Below are 13,695 nucleotides of genomic sequence, written 5' to 3'. Positions count from 1 at the left end.
TTGGTGGCCACGCTGATTACAACAAATAAGGCCTGTGCTGTACAGTCAGCAATCCCTTCAACCAGCCCACAGCAGCAAGAGCCCCGGGACCACAACCAACAGCAACAACACCCATACCAACAACCACTACCACAACCACAGCAGCAGTACCAACCAGCGCCACCTCCACAGCAGTACCACCACAGCAGCACCAACCAGCGCCACCTCCACAGCAGTACCAGCCACCACCTCCACAGCAGTACCAACCAGCGCCACCTCCACAGCAGTACCAGCCACCACCCCCACAGCAGTACCAACCAGCGCCACCACCACAGCAGTATCAACCAACACCACCTCCACAGCAGTACCACCCAGCGCCACAGCAGTATCCAGCTTCAGCTCCCCCTCTACAGCCATACAGCACAGCCCAGCAACACCCACAACCCTTCCCTTACCAGCCTGGCTCCAGCAACAGACGACTGTCAACACCACAGCACCTTCGAGGCAGATGTCGCGGATGTGGTGAGTTTTTTCGGTTCCCTCACAATTGCCCTCACAGAAACACAATATGCAGTTACTGCGGTTTAACAGGTCACCATGCTAAAGTTTGTCTGCGTGCATACTATGCTCAAGGTAGGCAGTCACAATAGGGACTCGCGCCTGATTCTCAGCATTCTGGGGTCAGGCAAGAGTCAGATTTTGTATCTCTTGTGGCACCCTTGACAAAGAACACTGTTCATGTCAAGGTGAAACAAGTCAGAACATTAGCTCTTGTTGACACAGGTGCCTCAGTTAGCTGTGTCAGCATGGGTTACTTACGCAAGATAGGTATCGAACCCTTTCATTTAGGTCCATCTCACCTCACTGAAATCATTGGTGTAGGAGGTGAAAAACACTCTGTGCTAGGTTCAATCTCTCTTGACATCAACATAGGTCACATCTATCTCTCTCAAACCTTTCATGTCTTCCATAACCTACATCACTCACTCATCTTAGGCATTGACTTCCTTGAGTCCAACAAAGTCACCATAGACCTGCCCTCAAAGTGCTTACACATACACGAAGGTCTTGTGTCTGTCTCTCTGGCATCAATCAATGGAGGTTATGTAAGGCCATACAAATCTGTTGTCATTCCTCCACACTCTCAAGCTGACATTCCCATCAAAATTTCTCATTGTCAACAAGGTCAAGTTTTTCTCCTGGAACCCGTCCCAACACTAAATGACATGGAGCTCCAAGGTGCCAAATGTCTCATTACAAACCATCCCAAATCAGCTTGCATGAGATTACTTAATGCAAGTGACAGCCATGTCACACTGTTTTCTAAAACTGTCATTGCTGTTGCCTCAGAGATTGACCCTACATCTGTCCTTGACCTCCCTGACACGTCTGATTCTGACTCTCCTTCTACAAGTGCTAACACAACACATTCACAAGACATTGAGTTTGATCTCAGCGATGCTGATCTCACACAGGAACAACGAAACCATTTACATGCATTTCTACAATCACAAAGGTCAGTTTTTGCCACAGATTTGTCAGACTTAGGACACACTCACTTACATCATCACAAAATAGATACAGGTGATGCCAGACCCATTAGACTCCCTTTTTACAGACAAAATGCAGCCATTAGGAAAGAATGCTCTAGACAAGTACAAGAAATGTTAGAAGCTAATATCATTCAGCCTAGTTCTTCTGAGTGGCACTCTCCTGTTGTCATGGTTAAAAAACGTGACTCTTCTTACCGTTTTGCCGTAGATTATAGACGCCTCAATGCAGTTACCAAGCCCATATTTTTTCTTCTACCACGTTTTGAAGATGTCGTTGATGCTGTAGGTGATAGCCATGCCAAAATTTTTAGTGTCCTTGACTGTGCTAGTGGCTTTTGGCAAATACCACTTCACCCCGAAACAAAACACAAATCAGCATTCATTACACCTGATGGTGTGTTTGAATGGAATCGCCTCCCCTTTGGTCTCAAAAATGCCCCAATGGCTTTTCAGCAAACAATTTCAGAGGCACTAAAAGAAATGAATTGGCGTTACATATTGATATATGTTGACGACATCATAATATTTTCCAAAACCTTTTCGGAACATCTGAGTCACCTCATGGCAGTATTTCAAAAGATCAGAGAAGCAGGCCTCACTCTAAAACCCAGCAAGTGTAAATTCGCCACAAAACAAGTCACCTATTTAGGTCATATCTTCAGCAAAGATGGCATCCATGTTGATCCTTCAAAAATAGATTCCGTCACACACATCCCACCTCCTAAAAATGTCCATGATGTGCGCCATTTCTTGGGCTTGGCATCATATTATCGCAAATTTGTGGCCAACTTTTCTGGTATAGCCTCCCCACTGTTTAACCTTCTCAAAAAGGTGTGTCATTTGAATGGTCTGACCATTGTCAGCAGGCATTTGAAAAGCTGAAACAAGCTCTTACAACTGCACCTATCCTTGCATACCCTGACCAAACAAAGCCCTTCATACTCACAACTGATGCATCACAAACTGCAATAGGGTACATTTTAGGCCAACTTGATTCACAGGGCAGAGAACGAGTAATCTGTTATGGCGGTCGCTCTCTCCACACTACAGAAAAAAAAATTGGGGAATCACACATTTAGAATGCCTAGCCGTCCCTAGAGGGTATCAAAAACTTCAGGGTGTATCTTGCCAATGGTTCATTTTCTGTCTACACAGACCACAAGGCTCTTACTTGGCTAAAGAAAACGAAACATGACTCTGGTCGGCTTAGTAGATGGTCCCTGATGCTGCAAGAATATGATTTTGAGATTATACACAGACCAGGCAAATCTAACACAAATGCAGATGCCCTATCTCGCATTGCACATGCAGAACAGGTACATGAACCCAACACTGAAGACATACCTTCCCCACCCATTTCAACAAAACCAATCTCTTCACCATGCCAATATGCACAGGTAGCTGCCACTGCTTCCTCCCCACTCTTACCCACTCCACCTTCACATACCACATCCCAGACAAGCAACCCCATCAAGCAAGTGTCATTTCCACACCCCGAGAGCAACATGAGGTCTACAACCTCGACTGCCTCCTCTCAACATTATGCTCATTCTAATGCAGGCATCATGAGGTCTACACCCTCGACTGCCTCCACTCGCAATTCTTCCCATTTCAATGCAGGCAACATGAGGTCTACACCCTCGACTGCCTCCTCCACTCGACACTCTACCCATTTTAATGCAGGCAGGCACATGAGGTCTACACCCTCGACCGCCTCCACTCGCAATTCTTCCCATTTCAATGCAGGCAACATGAGGTCTACACCCTCGACTGCCTCCACTCCGCCATTCTTCCCATTTCAATGCAGGCAACATGAGGCCTACACCCTCGACTGCCTCCACCCGCCATTCTACCAATTCCAATGCAGGCAACATGAGGCCTACACCCTCGACTGCCTCCACCCGCCATTCTACCAATTCCAATGCAGGCAACATGAGGTCTACACCCTCGACTGCCTCCACCAATTTCGCCATTCTACCAATTTCAATGCAGGCAACATGAGGTCTACACCCTCGACTGCCTCCACCCGCCATTCTCCCAATTCCAATGCAGGCAACATGAGGCCTACACCCTCGACTGCCTCCACGCGCCCATATGCACATTCTACTCAGGGCAACACGAGCTCTACACGCTCAAATGCCCCTCTCATCCAGATGCTCTTTCAAAACCAGGCAACATGAGGTCTGCACTCTCGAAAGCCTTATCGCACAAACATCAACAAGGTCGACAATTCATGTCTCGTCCCTCCAGTCAACTAGTGTCTACATGTTCGGACAAATCATCTCTGTCCTCTCAAGACGCCATTATACAGCACACTCATCACGCCATCACTCTCAAGTCCAAAACTACATCACATTCAAATACTGACAATCCACGACTTCATTCACACAATGTTTCTACAGAAGACACCTGCAGAGATGACGTGTCATCCTCTATATCTGTAGACTTTGTCTACAAATCAGGTCCAACCCCCCCTGGTCCTATGGTTTTCACTATAGGCACTGATCTAGACGATGAAGGCTTGGCAGAAAAACAGCGTAAGTCATCGGACCTTCGTCCAATCATTGACTACATTGAGAAAGGTGAAATTCCTTCCACCTATACAGATGCTCAAGTAAAGGGTCTTGCAGGCCTTTCCCAGGAGTATGACATTCGTGACGGTATTCTGTACCATTTCTATCATGCCAAGCATAGAGGTCAGAAAAACAACCGCCCTCCCATGGTCACACAGCTAGCTGTCCCCATTTGCTGTCGCAAAGAGCTTCTTTTTGCTTACCATGATTCCAAAGCTGGTGGTTGCCACTTTGGACGAGACGCCACACGTCAAACAATACTCACTAAGTATTATTGGCCAGGCCTATACCAGGATATTGAGAATTATATCAAGTCCTGTGATGACTGTCAACGCTCCAAAAGAAGGACAAATGCCAAGCCAGCACCAATGGTGCCTATGTCTATTGAGGACACATTCTCTCGTGTCCATGTTGACATCCTCGGTCCACTACCTGAGACTAAAGAAGGCTACAAATATGTTCTCCTTGCCGTTGATTCCTTCTCTCGCTGGACTGAAGGTTTCCCAATGCGCACTCAAGAAGCATCTGAGGTTGCATCAATCCTGTTTAATGAGGTGTTTTCACGATTTGGTGCTCCTCGTACACTTCTTACTGACCGAGGTAGGCAGTTCACGTCCAAGTTGGTAAATGCCCTCTGTGAACTCTTGGATATCAAACACTATTACACTTCATCCTATCACCCCCAAACCAATGGCATGTGTGAGAGGAGGAATAGTGTAATAGAACAGGCTCTCCGAACATATGCTGACCCTGATCAAACCAACTGGGCCAAACTCATTCCATGTGTAATGATGGCCATGCGCAATGTACCTTGTCAATCAACTGGGTATTCGCCACACTACCTTCTGTTTGGGAAGGAAATGAATCTCCCTTTTGACACTACCTTACTGCCCAAATCTACTCTTGGCAAGGATGCACAGGGTCATCTGCAAGATCTCTTAACAAACCTCAGTGTGGCTAAATCACTTGCAAAGGACAACATGTCTGCTGCACAGGACAAAAGCAAGGGTCTTCAGGATATCAGAGCCAAGGAACCTTCCTACTCTGTTGGCGATCAGGTTCTAATGACTGATCCCACAGTCAAAACCGGCCTTTCACCCAAACTATCAAAGAAATGGATAGGGCCTTACAGAATCATTCGCATTGGTCTAAACCACACATACAAACTCATGAATGCAAGCACAAACAAGGAACATAAATCATTCATACATGCCAACAGACTCAAGCCTTATACACCTCCCACCCCTCGTATGCAAGCGTCACAACCCACCCAGCATCTGGCAACACCTACTCAGTCAACATCCTCTCAGCCTGACAATGCACATAGACAAGGCTCACAAACAGCTACTCCAACTCCGTCAACATCCTCACAGCCTGACAATCCTATCACAACACAGCACATGTCAAGCCAAGAACAAGATAATGAACCAGACAACACACACCCATCATCTTCCCAACAAGATGATCAACTGTATGCAGTAAAACGCATTCACAAAGCCAAAAAGCGATCAGGAGAAACCCATTACTTAATTGAATGGGAAGGTTACCCACAGCGTACCTGGGAACCAGCCTCTAACCTTAGTCCTGAAATGATAAGTGATTACCACACTTTACAGAACCCGATCAGGTCACAGACGAAAACGGAAACCCAGATATTTTGCAAAATCACAGGTCATGACCTTCCATGGTATTCCTCCTGACAACATGTCATCTTCGGTCAAGGTAGATGAGCTCTGGCCAACCCTTACAGGTAATCATATGACCTTGTGTTTTATAAGTGCTACGCTGTGAAATGTTGCGGCCACAACTTTCCTGCATTATGGTCATCCCATCTGACTTGCCCCTTGGTTTCTTGTTTTGTCTTAGGTCCCTCATGGGGAGTCACCATCCTTTCGTTACTGCTGATATCTGTGCTTCCTGTCTCGACTGTCCCTTTGCCAGCAATTCTCATCTTTGACTTTTACACACAACATTCTCAACATAACAACTGTCTACTCCTCGAACTCACTTCTGGTCCTGAGTGTGTCACTATTGCCTATTTCTTTTCGCTCACACCGTGTCTTTCCTACTTGCACATCCAACCGCCTTATGTTCAAAGAAAAGGTTCATCTCTCATGATATCTCTTTCCCACTCTCACACTCCACTCCTGATTTAAATGTCACCAATAAACTTACCGACCGTTCACTCAACATCCCCAGATCAATCTCGGTCTCCTATTTCACTTCCCGCAAATTACGCAAACTCTTTCAGCAACCGTTTACCGCATATATTTTACTAGTCCACCATGGGTATTTTCAAGTTTTGGAACCAACTGGCATGGTCTTTTAAAGGTCTTTTAAAGGGCAAATTGTTAGGGAACGCTAAAACTCCCTCATCATCATTCAACCTGTCTCAATTATATACTATGTATCTTTTCACCTTTTCAGGTTCCTTTTTGACTTGTCCATCTTTTTAAATTGTCCCTGATTTCTTCTACTGCAGTGTGTATTTGTATTTCAGGTCAAATAATTGTATTTCAATCCTTGTACCATAATTTTTTTAAACGTACCAACCCTATGTCCATCCTATGTCCATCCTATTTTTTGTCAAACGCTTGTTTTTGATCATTGTGTATAACGTTTGTCAAAAAAGCGCTATCATTATTACAGTGCACCTCTTTGATTCTCATTGTACATCTTGGTATTTGTAACCCTTTCCTGTTTTTATATTAAAGTTGTAAAAGCTTTTGAGGACAAAAGCTCCACGGGACGCCAAGGTATCATTTCATGACGGGTATTATTGATCACAACTATTACAGTGCATATATTTCTTCATACATTTTTATATTTTTCACAAATTATTCATAACAAAGAAAATTCGTATACGTGCAAGTCGCAGTGCATAGTGTGTCTTGTTTATAGCCCCGCATGTCAAGCGCAGTAGTAGGCAATTAGCAAACGCGTCCACGCCAACCTTAAACTAATTAATCAAAGATGAAGCTAGCGAGCTGTTCTTCTCAGGTACATCCCTTGGTCAAGCACAGATAAGTAGTCTCATCCCAGCAGGAGCATATCTACCACCAACTAAGTCGTAATCGAAAATCAACTTTTGTTGAACAAGATCGAGATTACCATCATGCCATCCTCTTTGTCCTGTCGTAAATGCCATGGTCAGGCGCTGACAGATATTTTGTTAAGCAGCTGGCGCAAGCTGACCGTGGCTACACCATAAAGAAAATCAAACCTTGTTAGGTAATCATCTTCTTACCACCCACCTCGTGTAGTATACCTTGTCAGCATAGGGTAGATAACGCATATGGAAACTTCAACTTTATAGAAACTTGATAATGACAAACGAGCAGAGCTGTGGGTATAAAATCCTGGGTTCTTCCATCTCAGGCACACTTGCTTGAATAAACCCTGGATCTCATAGCTCTGGCTCCTTTCTTGTTTCAAGGTAAGAAACATTTAAACTTTAGTCTTGTTTAACTTGTTATTTCTTTGTAATTATCGTCTAGAAAATGTTCGAGTTAGGTTAGAAACATTCCTACAACATTGGAGCACTTTGTCATTGCAAATGCTAGTTCTAGATAACCGATTAATTATTAGGCACTATCCAGGATATTTATTTATGCACATTGCGTCGTGGGCTCCTCAAGTTTATGTTTTTCATGTACAAACGAATATTTCTTTTCTATGTTTCGACACACATGTGTATTCCCAGTCTTTTGTCTTGTTTTATTCATTTGCGTGTTAGTTCTGTATATGCAGGTTAGATTCTCGTTCAGTAGTCTAGATTCTAGTAGCTTAGTCACAAAAACAGTTCCGAGAGTTTATACAATCAATTCCAGCAAAGACGAAGTTTATGTATTTTACTATAGTCCGCCGATCAAATGATATTCGTGTAGATTTACCTCAGATACGCGCTCACATGATAGGTATAACAGCCAACATTTGTGTTTTGATATTTCACCAACACTATAAGTATTTGAATAATGATGTATTAAACGTTCCGTTCCGCGTGCAGTTGTATACCGTACAGAACAGTTTATACGCGAATCACATTACCGTAATCAGTAGAAAATGGTATTGTCTACTCTTCATATTACCAGAAAATATACATTCAAATCCGTGTAGTTTGCAATTACAGTCTTCGTTCCGTATTTGTTTAGCTCCGTAATTTAAGAAATACGCGTAGCCAATGACAACAGCGCCGTCCTAGTACATTATTACATATTCATTTAACTAAGTTACTGTCTTGTTTTGTAAAGCACAAAAATGTAGCACTACAGCATTACATATATTCTAGGTCATGGCTTAACTCCGTATATGTCGAAATTACACGTTGCCAATAGCAACATCACCGTCGAAATACATTTACCGTAGTCACCCAAATAATTCAGGATGGGACAAAGTAGTAGTACTCTAGCTAAAACTATATCGTCTGTCCCCGTAGTTACACATATTTATATCACTCTCTAGTTCCACTTACCGTATCTACCGAAATTATTGTATTGAGAAAATAAATGTTAACATTACAGTTAGAATGCGTACAGTCAATACCGGAGTTAAATGGTATATGTCAAATCTGAGCACTTCGCGCCGTTTACCGTATTTGCTCAAGGCATGTATGTTGATAACGGAAATTACTTACACAAGTCATAAATCGTTACCGTAGCTAATGCATTAAGCGCGACATACCGTAATAATAGTAAATTCCTACCGTAGTCAATACACTAAGCGCAACATACCGTAATAGTCATAAATTCCTACCGTAGTTAACGCAATAGGCACTACATACCGTAATTGTCATAAATCGGTACCGTAGTTAACGCATTAGGCGCGACATAACGTAATAGTCATAAATCCGCACAACAGTTAATGGACTAGGCACTACATGCTGTAATTAAACTGTTGGGCGCTCCACTCAGTACTTGTTCTTTGCAATTGTTGTTGATGATTAATTTATCCGTCAGGTTATGTTATTTATCAGTACCGTAGTTACTCAAGAAAATGTTGTATTATTTGTATTATGTTTCTGTAAGCAGTTACCGTACATACCCTGTTGTACCACACATTGCTTATATTACCGGACTTAGATATAAACTGTATTAGGATATCATTGATTACTATTTCTATTATTGTATGTCATTATTATGTATGAACTGATGTATTTTGAATGTCATGCAAGACACTTGCTTGAATAAACCCTGGATCTCACAGCTCTGCCTCCTTTCTTGTTTCAAGGTTTCAAGGTTTGCTCCCTATAGCTAATTCCCCAAATCGAGGCCTGACAGCACCTTTAGCACACCTAACGTTAAAGGTCTTCCTAACGGACACAAAAAGAAAAGCTGTCTTAATTGGTGGAGACGTTCGATCCTCGATGCCTGGAGCCAACCCTGAAAACTACAAGTTGAGACTGAGCAGTTTCCGTGAGAGAGTTCCAAACACCTAAGCCCCCAACACCATCTCCACAGTTCGACACAACATCACTATGTCAGACGACACCATCACCCACTTTATCAACGGATGAGACAAGGTCAGACATCACATCACAGACCCTTGACAGTTCGTCTGAATGCACCCGGCAACATCCCACAACAAAGGCTCAAGTACACCTTCCTAAATACAATGGACAACAGGATGCTGAAAGTTGGTGGGCAGATTTTGCCAACTTTAACATCCTCCATGGACATTCAGACTACATTTCCTGTAGAATTCTGCCATTCTACTTGGACGGGGTGCAAAGGTATGGTTTCTCTGCCTGCCTGAAACCACACAACGCGGACATGCAGTCACTGAAGGCAGCCTTCAAACAACGTTTTCGGCGATTCGGCTTTGACGTGGGTCTTCTACACATGGCACAGAAGGAGCACAAACGATAGAAGACTACATCACCAGGGTGCAATCATCCATGTTGCACTCCACATTGCCTCAATCTGTGATAGTAGCTATTGCAATCAATGGGCTACTCCCACAGATTAAGCAGTGGGTGTACACGAAGGAACCTGCAACACTGGACGAGGTTCGTCACCAGGCACAGCTGGCCGTACAGTCACAGGCCCCCAGCACAGCAGAGGTCGTCTTGGTCCAACAAGTTGAACAACTAACGAACTTGGTGGCCACGCTGATTACAACAAATAAGGCCTGTGCTGTACAGTCAGCAATCCTTCAACCAGCCCACAGCAGCAAGAGCCCCGGGACCACCACCAACAGCAACAACAACACCACCACACCACAGCAGCAACCACCACCGCCACCTCCACACAGTACCACCACCACCACAGCAGTACCAACCAGCGCCACCTACAGCAACCAGCCACCACCCCCACAGCAGTACCAGCCAGCGCCACCTCCACAGCAGTACCAGCCACCACCCCCACAGCAGTACCAACCAGCCACCACCACAGCAGTATCAACCAACACCACCTCCACAGCAGTACCACCCAGCGCCACAGCAGTATCCAGCTTCAGCTCCCCCTCTACAGCCATACAGCACAGCGCAGCAACACCCACAACCCTTCCCTTACCAGCCTGGCTCCAGCAACAGACGACTGTCAACACCACAGCACCTTCGAGGCAGATGTCGTGGATGTGGTGAGTTTTTTCGGTTCCCTCACAATTGCCCTCACAGAAACACAATATGCAATTACTGCGGTTAAACAGGTCACCATGCTAAATGTGGTCTGCGTGCATACTATGCTCAAGGTAGGCGGTCACAATAGGGACTCGCGCCTGATTCTCAGCATTCTGGGGTCAGGCAAGAGTCAGATTTTGTATCTCTTGTGGCACCCTTGACAAAGAACACTGTTCATGTCAAGGTGAAACAAGTCAGAACATTAGCTCTTGTTGACACAGGTGCCTCAGTTAGCTGTGTCAGCATGGGTTACTTACGCAAGATAGGTATCAAACCCTTTCATTTAGGTCCATCTCACCTCACTGAAATCATTGGTGTAGGAGGTGAAAAACACTCGGTGCTAGGTTCTATCTCTCTTGACATCAACATAGGTCACATCTATCTCTCTCAAACCTTTCATGTCTTCCATAACCTACATCACTCATTCATCTTAGGCATTGACTTCCTTGAGTCCAACAAAGTCACCATAGACCTGCCCTCAAAGTGCTTACACATACACGAAGGTCTTGTGTCTGTCTCTCTGGCATCAATCAATGGAGGTTATGTAAGGCCATACAAATCTGTTGTCATTCCTCCACACTCTCAAGCTGACATTCCCATCAAAATTTCTCATTGTCAACAAGGTCAGGTTTTTCTCTTGGAACCCGTCCCAACACTAAATGACATGCAGCTCCAAGGTGCCAAATGTCTCATTACAAACCATCCCAAATCAGTTTGCATGAGATTACTTCATGCAAGTGACAGCCATGTCACACTGTTTTCTAAAACTGTCATTGCTGTTGCCTCAGAGATTGACCCTACATCTGTCCTTGACCTCCCTGACACGTCTGATTCTGACTCTCCTTCTACAAGTGCTAACGCAACACATTCACAAGACATTGAAATTGATCTCAGCGATGCTGATCTCACACAGAAACAACAACAACATTTACATGCATTTCTACAATCACAAAGGCCAATTTTTGCCACAGATTTGTCAGACTTAGGACACACTCACTTACATCATCACAAAATAGATACAGGTGATGCCAGACCCATTAGACTCCCTTTTTACAGACAAAATGCAGCCATTAGGAAAGAATGCTCTAGACAAGTACAAGAAATGTTAGAAGCTAATATCATTCAGCCTAGTTCTTCTGAGTGGCACTCTCCTGTTGTCATGGTTAAAAAACGTGACTCTTCTTACCGTTTTGCCGTAGATTATAGACGCCTCAATGCAGTTACCAAGCCCATATTTTTTCCTCTACCACGTTTTGAAGATGTCGTTGATGCTGTAGGCGATAGCCATGCCAAAATTTTTAGTGTCCTTGACTGTGCTAGTGGCTTTTGGCAAATACCACTTCACCCCAAAACAAAACACAAATCAGCATTCATTACACCTGATGGTGTGTTTGAATGGAATCGCCTCCCCTTTGGTCTCAAAAATGCCCCAATGGCTTTTCAGCAAACAATTTCAGAGGCACTAAAAGAAATGAATTGGCGTTACATATTGATATATGTTGATGACATCATAATATTTTCCAAAACCTTTTCGGAACATCTGAGTCACCTCATGGCAGTATTTCAAAAGATCAGAGAAGCAGGCCTCACTCTAAAACCCAGCAAGTGTAAATTCGCCACAAAACAAGTCACCTATTTAGGTCATATCTTCAGCAAAGATGGCATCCATGTTGATCCTTCAAAAATAGATTCGGTCACACACATCCCACCTCCTAAAAATGTCCATGATGTGCGCCATTTCTTGGGCTTGGCATCATATTATCGCAAATTTGTGGCCAACTTTTCTGGTATAGCCTCCCCACTGTTTAACCTTCTCAAAAAAGATGTGTCATTTGAATGGTCTGACCATTGTCAGCAGGCATTTGAAAAGCTGAAACAAGCTCTTACAACTGCACCTATCCTTGCATACCCTGACCAAACAAAGCCCTTCATACTCACAACTGATGCATCACAAACTGCAATAGGGTACATTTTAGGCCAACTTGATTCACAGGGCAGAGAACGAGTAATCTGTTATGGCGGTCGCTCTCTTCACACTACAGAAAAGAATTGGGGAATCACACATTTAGAATGCCTAGCCGTCCTAGAGGGTATCAAAAACTTCAGGGTGTATCTTGCCAATGGTTCATTTTCTGTCTACACAGACCACAAGGCTCTTACTTGGCTAAAGAAAACGAAACATGACTCTGGTCGGCTTAGTAGATGGTCCCTGATGCTGCAAGAATATGATTTTGAGATTATACACAGACCAGGCAAATCTAACACAAATGCAGATGCCCTATCTCGCATTGCACATGCAGAACAGGTACATGAACCCAACACTGAAGACATACCTTCCCCACCCATTTCAACAAAACCAATCTCTTCACCATGCCAATATGCACAGGTAGCTGCCACTGCTTCCTCCCCACTCTTACCCACTCCACCTTCACATACCACATCCCAGACAAGCAACCCCATCAAGCAAGTGTCATTTCCACACCCCGAGAGCAACATGAGGTCTACAACCTCGACTGCCTCCTCTCAACATTATGCTCATTCTAATGCAGGCATCATGAGGTCTACACCCTCGACTGCCTCCACTCGCAATTCTTCCCATTTCAAAGCAGGCAACATGAGGTCTACACCCTCGACCGCCTCCACTCGACACTCTACCCATTTTAATGCAGGCGACATGAGGTCTACACCCTCGACCGCCTCCACTTGCAATTCTTCCCATTGCAATGCAGGCAACATGAGGTCTACACCCTCGACTGCCTCCACCCGCCATTCTACCAATTCCTATGCAGGCAACATGAGGCCTACACCCTCGACTGCCTCCACCCGCCATTCTACCAATTCCAATGCAGGCAACATGAGGCCTACACCCTCGACTGCCTCCACCCGCCATTCTACCAATTCCAATGCAGGCAACATGAGGTCTACACCCTCGACTGCCTCCACCATCCATTCTACCAATTCCAATGCAGGCAAC

This window comes from Haliotis rubra, unplaced genomic scaffold, assembly GCF_003918875.1.
Source record: "Haliotis rubra isolate DU_JTF1 unplaced genomic scaffold, ASM391887v1 Scf1, whole genome shotgun sequence".
NCBI lineage: Eukaryota > Metazoa > Mollusca > Gastropoda > Lepetellida > Haliotidae > Haliotis > Haliotis rubra.
Note: the sequence above shows the minus strand (reverse complement) of the source record.